This window comes from Bidens hawaiensis, unplaced genomic scaffold (genome assembly GCF_021521415.1).
Source record: "Bidens hawaiensis isolate Kalapana, Puna unplaced genomic scaffold, B.hawaiensis_p1.1 tig00044777_1, whole genome shotgun sequence".
Classification (NCBI taxonomy): Eukaryota; Viridiplantae; Streptophyta; class Magnoliopsida; order Asterales; family Asteraceae; genus Bidens; species Bidens hawaiensis.
Window position 1 is genome coordinate 142101 of NW_027505911.1, and position 9861 is coordinate 151961.

Here is a 9861-nt window from a genome sequence, read left to right on the forward strand (position 1 = left end):
GTGGCAAGTCTATCATACTAGGTGGTGATTTTAGAAACACCCCCAGTAAAAAAAAGCTTCAAAAAACGAAGTCATTAACTCCTCTCTTCCTCGCTCATATCTTTGGAGTCACTTTAAATTAATTAAATTGACCGAAAATATGCGATTGAAACGCCCAAATTTAACTGAAAAACAATTACAAGACACTGCATGGTTTTCATCATGATTGCTAGATTTAGGTGATGGCAAACTAGGCAATCCCATACAAAATATTGAATCTGACACAAAACAAATTACTATACCTTCACAATTTCTACTCCCACCAGAAGCCCAAAATTTATCTACCCTAATTACCTACATTTATGACGACAATACCCTCAAAAATCCTTCTATAGATAAGTTTTTCAGATAAAGTAATTGTTTGCCCGAAAAATAGAACTGCCGATGAGATCAACAACATTATTCTAAACATGTCAGAGCACCCTGCAACAACCTATTCAAGCTTTGACTCAGTTCTTCCTGACGCAAATTCTCCAACAGAAACTGAACTTCTTTATCCAATTGAATACTTAAATGGTTTAAACTTCAATGGATTGCCGCCTCATGCATTGACTTTGAAAGTCAACACGTCAATAATCTTGCTAAGGAATATAAAACAAGCGGATGGTCTTTGTAATGGAACTAGACTCATAATAACTAAACTTTTTACAAAGGTTATAGAGGCTAGAATAATAACTGGCACAGCTACAGCTACAGCTCATCGTGTATACATACCACGCATAACATTTGTCCACAAACAAAAAGGACTACCTTTCGCATTTAAACGAAGACAATTTCCAATAAAAGTATGTTATGCAATGACTATAAACAAAAGTCAAGGTCAATCGTTAAACAAAATAGGTGTATACTTACCTGAACCAGTCTTTAGTCACAGACAACTATATGTCGCCCTTTCTAGAGCAACTTCTATTGACTCCTTAAAAGTACTTATACTTCCGCATGAAGATAACCCTCCAATGATAACAAACAATATTGTATTTTCATCATTCCTTGATAATATTCATTGAAACAAGGTATAATTAAAATAAATACTATTTATTACTTAATTGTTTTTATTTAATTTAATTTAAATTTAATATATATAACAAATCTTAACTATATTTTTGTGATGACTGCAGGTTCTATTATGGGGTCCAGAAGCATCTCTACTATCAAACCAAATGATAACGCACAACCAATAGATGTTAGGGTCATAAGAAAATGGAATTTCTTTGGCTTTAGGAACGAATGCAACTTTTTGTTTGTTGACAAAACAGTAAGTATAAATACATTTATACACATTAAATTAATGCAATAATAGATCTACTTTAATATTTCCTTTTCTGTTTTTATTTACTAAATTACAAAAAAAAAAGTAGTACTAGATCCTTGATTACATTTCTTTATTTTTCTTTATCCCGTATTATTTCCAGATTGTTGCATTATATTTTCATATTTTGACATTTTGTAAACTTCTTTATTTAGGGCGATGCAATCACTGCAATTGACGATGCACGCGACAAAGATCTATGTGAAGCAAAAGTTAAACTCCACTCATGCTACCGTATCTCCCAGTATGTAACAACCAAAGCAAGAAACACAGCAAACATAGTAACACACCCAGCCATCATCCAGCTAGGACGTGGCACTAAGTTTGAACAAATAGACGAAGCAGATTTCCCTACAAACTACTTTAACTTTATACCATATGATAAACTGGACGAACGCAAGTTTGATACTACCCATCTATCAGTTACTACTCACCCATCTAAACATATAGATCATGACAATCTATTATATATATATGTATATTTATATCCTGAAATAACACTTTGCAAAAAATTTAACTTCAGATTTTATTGGCCGACTAGACATCATTACACAAGATAAAAAAACAAAATCAGACAAGAGACTGCTAAAATTTCTACTCGAAGACATGAGGTTTGTAAATCACAATTTCTTAAGTAAAGAACAATTTCTAACTAACAATATGCAAATTTTATTCCTACAGTGAGAGAAATGTTGAGATTGCATTGTGGGAAGAGATCGCCAACACTATAGACAAACAATCACTTCAAGATGCACCTTTCCCGACAATCATCGCTATCACATCAATGTGAGCTGACAAATACAAAACTACATACCAATTGCAATCAACATCTGCAACACAACTTTACATAAACCCTCCAGTCCAAGAAACTGCAAATTTAACTTCAATGTAAATCTCATCCTACAAATGTTTGACCAAATTAATTATATTTTACCTGCAATAACAAAATCTATCAATTCCAGGTTCACCGCAAAGTACAATAAGAACACCATACATCTGCGTAACGCAATAACTTTAGCGGAACTCCTATCATATGACCCAATCGCAAATAGTGTAAGTACTCACTACTATTTTTATTTTTTTGTTGCAACTAGAAAAACATTATACAAGGTTTTTACTATTAAAATAATGGGTATATAACAGATACATATATAAAAACTTTAAGTACAAGCAATGTTTATATATATATATATATATATACACATAGGGATGGCAACAGGCCGTGTTCTGGCCGGGTATTAATAATCCCAACCCGTACCCGTTTATAAAACCGTGTCCCATACTCATCCCATTACCCGTCAATAATTACCTGTCAGGTACGGGCATGGGATATATATATATATTACTGGTTATAATTAGTGGTTTATATAACTATTTAATCGCAGGAAATTTACTTCACATGCATTGCTTCAATCACCAACTTCAACAACCAAAAAACTTGGTTTTATAAAGGTTGTCCTGCATGCAACAGTAGACTTTCAGAAAAAGGCAACGACTGGACATGCATAAACCACCCAAATGAAACACAAACAAAATTCCTGTAAGTAGCAAATACATTCACACAACACACACTCTGAACAATTTTATATATATACAAAATGACAGGTATTGTGTTAGCGCAACCATAGCTGATGCCACAACTTCTGTAACCGTTACATTATTTGATGAAGCAGTTTCTGCGTTGTTACAAACCCAATGCACTAACTTTGTAACAACAAAAGGATACAATGACCCACTTACAACTCCAGAAGAACTAGAAGCAACAAAAAGTCATACAAAAATCTTCAAGCTCAAGTTCAATGGTCAACCTAATCCAAACAAATCAAAGTTTCTGTCAAATCACATTTTTACCATCTCTTCATCAGAGCTCGATGCTCCACCTGAAGGTAACTAAACTGTTAACTTACAACAATACTACAATGACTAAAACAAAACATTTAAATGTTGACAAATGCAGCCAAAGAATCATCAAAAACCAAGCAGGTGGCACATGCACAAAAGCACAAAACAAAAGAGAATCAGGTAAAATACAATACTTTCTCTAAACATAAAAAATACATATATATTCATTCATATGCTAATAATAAAATCATGACATAACAACATTTTTCTTGCAAGGTGGGGACAAAAACAAACAAAAGAGGCTAAAATCCATAATCCAATGAGGAAAGGCGCACCACTTTATATCCAAGCAAAAAGTACTTTACCAATGCCACGTATATGTATATAAATAATGGAACAATTGTTGTCCAAATTTCAAATGTAACTTTTCTTACAAACGTATATTATTATGTTGTCATGGAAACATTGGTTAAGTGTAACAGCTAATTAAACATAATAGATTTGATATTTCTAGCCACACACTAATATCCCGCCGCAACGCGCGGGTAACCATGCTAGTTATACAAAAACAAAATAAAGAAATTTATTTTAGTTCAAATCAATCGACCCGGTCCGTTTCAGACTTCCAGTTTGAACCAGAAAATTAACTATTTAATAATATTTCAGATCCATTTTCATGTGTTACCCATCTCGGTGACCCGCCCGTTTAGCGATGACGAAATACGCGTGTATTTTTGGGTTAGTTGGGACCACTTTCTAATTTCGTCACGTGCGGTGGCCTTTCTCAAACCCCACAAAAGTGCAACAAGTTACTATCCCGGCAACTAGAAAATAATTAGAAATAAATATATTAATATTAAAATATTTCAATATTTTTCAAGTTACTTTTCTTTGTTATTGTATTTTGATTAAAAAAAAACCCTTCAAATAAACATCTACCAGAGTTTTTTTTGACAATTAAATAAATTACATGTTTAGGTTTGCCCCAATGGCCATATACATGATGGATGACCTGGATGTCCCGGGTTCGAATCTTGATTATGACCGGATTTTACCAGAGTATTAAAATATGTTGTGCCTTCGGGCGGGGTGAGCCAACTGGGTTTTACCGGGATCGCCAAGCCAAACTCGGATGCCAGCGTGGATCCCGATCATGTCAACATAATTGGCCTGAGTGGGGTGGCGGGGCGCGGCGTGTTCGCGCAGTGAGATAATTTAATTGTGAAAGTCACCGATCGAGAAAAAAAAGCAATTAATTTCATATATTGTTCTCTAAATTTGTAAATTACATGTTTCTTTAAATAACGCCTTCAAATGAAATATGCAATATACAATTTTAGAAGTCTAGAGAATTATATATGAAATTCCCCATAAAATTACCAATAAAAACAAATATTAAGTGATGATAAAGTTGGTTATACACAACTAGTTCAACTTATTACCAATAAAAACACAACTATTTCAAGTTATTGCCAATAAAAACAAATATTAAGTGATGATAACGTTGGTTATACACAACTAGTTCAAGTATCAAACGACGAGATTCACATGACACATAATGACATAAGACGATTATATCATGCAAATATTTTTTTCTACCATAATCCATAGTCAGCCAAATACTTATGTGATTACCATGATTCTCAAATTATAATTTGTTGGGTATCAAACAACACCTTATATGTATAAACTTACATACTGAAAAATCTTTTGGAAAGTGTGTAGCTATATTGTAAGCATGTTTTTTAAGTTAACATAACCTCAAGCCTCAATCTTCTAGTATTTTATAAATAATCATTTTACCATATTAATTAAACTATATCTGTGAGTAAAACTCACTAATTTACCTCTGTCTTGATTAATTATTCATTACTGAATAATTTACTGAATAATTAAAATAAAATGGAATCATTTAGCAAAAAAAAAATAACAATAAAAGTTGGATAAAAAAGAATTCTCACTAAACATATACTTCTGGGTTTTTTTATAAAGATGAAACCATAGTAATAAGTTTGATAGCCACTAAGGATGAGATAGTACCAAAAATAACCATACCGAAAATCAGTAAAATTGGGTACCGAGTACTGTATTGAATTTTAAGTTACGGTCTTATGGGTACGGGTATCGGTAAATGTATTTTGATGCGGTGCCCACTTTGGTACTTGCGTTGGTACCACTTTGGTTCCTCTTATCATGATTTCAAAATGTATATCGCACCCTTAACTTATATGCCTTAATATCACATATTTAGTTCCTCTGTATTGATTCCTGTTATTTATGGGCAATGTGATATTCTATGTATTATGATGTTTCACGTATAAAAAATGTCACAAATACATAAAATATAATCAATAGTATAGGACCAAAATATAAATGGTCGAATAAGTGAATAACCGTTTTTTTTATTACATTCAAAGCAATAATACAAACTTATTATATAAATCATATAATTCTTAACGTGTTATTAACTATGAAATTAATGATTCATTCACATACACACATGGAAATAGGATCTACATATGTTTGTCCTTGTTTAGAAACCTTTTATCGGGGCTCTTAAGTTAAATGAAAAGAAAACAAGTAAATTGCTTTAAACATTTTTTTTCTCTCTTTTTGTGAAAGGTTGATCATCTTCAACCGATCTCTAACGTTTGATGTATTCGTTGACATTTATCATGCCTCTACTCAAATAAATCCCCACACTCGTAGAAACTATGGTCAACATGCTTGATAAACTCGACCAACTTCTTCTCGCAATTACCACTCTAGTTCTGCTACCAAGATGTGATGTATCAAGAAGCTATCTCATCCCAACTCAATAAACAAGTTGAAGTGACCACCAACTTCTTCTAGAGAGGCTCACCTAGTCATCTATAAGACCATCCGTTGTGAAGGGGTTTTAAAGTCTCTCAACATTGTTATGCCATTGTCATGTGAACACTTGGGGCATTTAAGCCACAAGGCTATAAAGCCCCATTGTAATTCGAAGCCCCAAAGGACTTTAATCTATCAATATATCTTTTTTAAGAAACTGAAATAACACGGTAAAATATAAAGTAAATAATAATATAACACACATAAATTAAAAAACATTAAACTTAAAATTAACCAAAAAAAACACTCCTCGTTCTCGTCTTCGTTTGCATACGTGGCTAAGGCTTTTACTATTTTTTTCTCCAATAAAGCTCGCGCGGCCGGGTCTAGATGCGATAGATTGTTTGCAAGTAGCTTGGAATCCTTTTCATTTCTTTTCTAGTTTCCGTTTCAATTATCGTTTTTTTTCTTTCATCATGCAGTGTTTTTCTTTCTTCGTGCATTCTTATATCTTCATCTTTCGTTTCTTTTATAACCATGACAATCTCGACAAGTTGAAGCTCCAAGTTGAGGGTTGTATTTTTTATACGAAAAGAGTGTGTGCGGCTGTGTGGGTTGGATGGGAAGATAATAATGTTTGTTAACGAATGTAGGTTGTGTATTATTTAGATTATTAATTATTTTTATTTTATTTGTTTATTATTAAATAATAGTAATATTACAGTTGAAAAGGAGATGGGCCATCAAACATTCCCCCTTACCGGCCCGTTATCCACACAAACGCCCCCCCCCCCCCCCCCCCCCCTCCTCCCACAACCGCCCCGACATGTTATTCCATCCCTTTCACCGCCCACACCATGTGGTCTAAACACTGAATTAACAAATTACCATGACATTAAATCATCAACACACAACGACTCACCACCACAAGCCTTTTCCATGACATCACCTATACCGACTCCGATACGAAAATTGGTGCTGTCAATGAAACCTATAAGCAATCCTGCAGGTCATAGAAAGTGGAAATGGACCAAAGGCCATGGGCCCATTAAGCAATCCTGCAGGTCATTTATAGTACCTGCGGAAGACACCCGCCAAAAAGCAGACGTCCAATCAGTTTACCAAAAACCTGTGGAAGCTGTCCGCAGGCAAAAGAACAAATAATAAAAAAGAACATCCTTCTAGAAGCACGCAGGAGGCACCTGTGGGAAGGAGAAAGGATAGCTTCACATTTATTTGCAACAACGTCCTTCCAGAAGCTTGCTAAAATATTCCTTGAGGAGGTGCCACGTGGATATTTCCCAAACGGCCTAGCACATGGCCTGTCGTTGCCCCCTATCAGACCCGGCCATATGTCCCTCCAGGTACAAGGAAGCATCTTCTGGATAGTGACAACTTGACCAATCATTCTTTCTCACATTCGGCCATAAATACCCTCTCAATCATCATGAGAGATTCATTCACAACTTCCATATTATATCAATAACTTATATTACTTTCTCTCTCTAAGAATAACAATACTTATTCTCACACTGGAGAGTGGTTACGAGAAGACCCTCATCTTGTCATTCTCGTAACGAGCTCACGGTGGTTTGTTTTGCAGGGTTCAGATATGGATCTCGGCCTCTTCGCAATCCAATAAACCCGATTATATCTCTATATCCTCACCCGGTTGGAGCATAGATCTAACGCTAATACGGTTCGGATATGTGTTTCTTCAGAACCATATGCATTAAAAACAGCCCCAACGGCAACACCATCCTCACACCTTAACTTGATTTTGCGGCTCTAGCTGATTGTCTTGGAGACAGTGGTACTTGGGCCCTCAACCATTTATGCGCACTTGCAAAAGTTGCAAAGACTTTTGGGAATGCAAGTATGATATCACATCTATATCTTGTTAAAAAGTTCATTTTCAATATAGAGTTATACAAAGGATGTGAAATTTCCTTTAGTAAAGCAATCAACTAGAAAGAACTATATGAACTTTGCAAAGCGTGAGTTTAAAGTTATATTACTTAAAAGAAAAACTAGGAATTAATGTCCTTTTCAAAAGTTTTAACATTAAATTATTATATTTTCTTGAAGGCCGCCGAAACATCGACCCACCTTCCCTACCTTATATTTCACCACAAAACATCACAAGTGTTTTGAAAACAAAACTTTGGTTTCATACATCACACCCTTGTATATATATAAGTTCCAACTTCGACGGACAAACCAAAGCTTCCATGGCGATATGTTTAAAAAAAATAATGATACGTCTAATATCATCATTTATTTTAAATTCAAGAAGGCTATTCTAACATTTTTAGTTGATGCATATACTATGATCGAAAGTGAGAGACGCTATTACATGCGTAACCAACAAATGGTTCTTAGATGTGATCGTCCTTTGCAAATTTACACAATATAAGAAGTAAGTGAAGTAAAAAATCTCTAAAGTTGGACTAACATGTTATATCGCCATCTTCTTTTAATCGGTGGTGCTCAATACATAAAATGTAGAATTATTTATATGCCATGTTTTTTTGCAAGTGGTTTGAATATTAAGTTTTTTTTTCTTAAAACTGTAACATGTGTTCAAAATGTGAAAAAGTCTCTTAACGACACCATAGTTAAAACTGAAAACAAGTTAGATATTTTACATAGATTATTTAAAATCAAGCTAGATGCATTGTTTAGTCCAGAAAGATGACACTATATTTAGTAAGGTTCAAGAAGGTATGTCATATCATTTTTGTAATGTTACATCATTTGATTATAATTTCATTAATTATTTATTATTTATATATTATATTTCAAAACCAAACACTAACATTAGTTGTATCTTTCTTTATTATATCAATAGTTTTTATCTCCCATATTACAGAGGTTGTTTAATTCGTTTCAAATATTTCTAATTTTTTTTGGATTTTTAATTTTATTTATTATAAGAAAGTTAATAATATATTTAGAGTTTTTTTTCATTAAAAAGTTTTACAAATAAATGAGATGTTATAACCCGCTTTAAAAAGCTATGAATGATAATATTTTAAAATCATCATAATATCAATTACTGAAGTCGAAATTCACACGACAAAGTCAAAATAATATATATGTAGTTACTCCTATATATCAATCACATGAAATGCCGTTTGTTGATAATAGTTTAACCATCTCTTTGATATGGAAATAAATATACTATAATTTATCTATACGTCTCCGCAAAATACAAGTCTATAGGATATCTAATGCATGCTAACTGGTATCAAAACATAAACAACGATCGTGATAATCATAACAAGTCATAATAAACTGAAATATATATCATCTTGGAAGTTTAACTTGTCGAGCTGATTGTCCGAAGACGAAACTCTATCTTAATCAATTAATTGATACATCTCGTACTAGATAGAGTACATGTATAAATATTCGTTCATTAAAAGTGAATAGCGATAACCATTAGAAACCTTAAGCTTGAATCACATGTTGCGAACCATACAATACCATTGTTTTCGTGTTATGATAAGTTATCATTTTGTTTTATTTGTTAATTAATTACCTTCGGCGACACTTAGAATTAATTTAGCATGTTTTAGGCAATTATTTATGATTTAGATCATATAATATTCTTACAACACATTTAAACATAAACAATTTTATATCGTGTCACTTTTGTAATAGATGAACTTAGTCTAATGGGTCAAAATCGCAATAAAATTTAAATGTAGGGTTCATTTATTTAAAATAGGCAATGGTTATTCATACACCTTTTTTGATTATTCACACACCCTCTTAACACACACCCTATCTATATATACACTTATAAAAGGTGTATAAATAACACATCCCTTAAAATATTCATTTTAGACTAA

General features: G+C 33.0%; 1 long non-coding RNA gene across 2 annotated transcripts; it reads left to right on the forward strand.

The window, feature by feature from the left end:
- Window positions 1-1163: 1163 nt before the first annotated feature.
- On the forward strand, window positions 1164-3142 carry LOC143615877 (uncharacterized). 2 transcript variants are annotated; one of them, XR_013150558.1, is made up of 6 exons: window positions 1164-1294; window positions 1504-1959; window positions 2030-2236; window positions 2311-2401; window positions 2734-2888; window positions 2954-3142. It is a non-coding gene; the product is annotated as an uncharacterized LOC143615877 (long non-coding RNA). The 2 variants fall into 2 exon arrangements; XR_013150557.1 differs by having other exon boundaries at window positions 1504-2236.
- Window positions 3143-9861: the final 6719 nt, after the last annotated feature.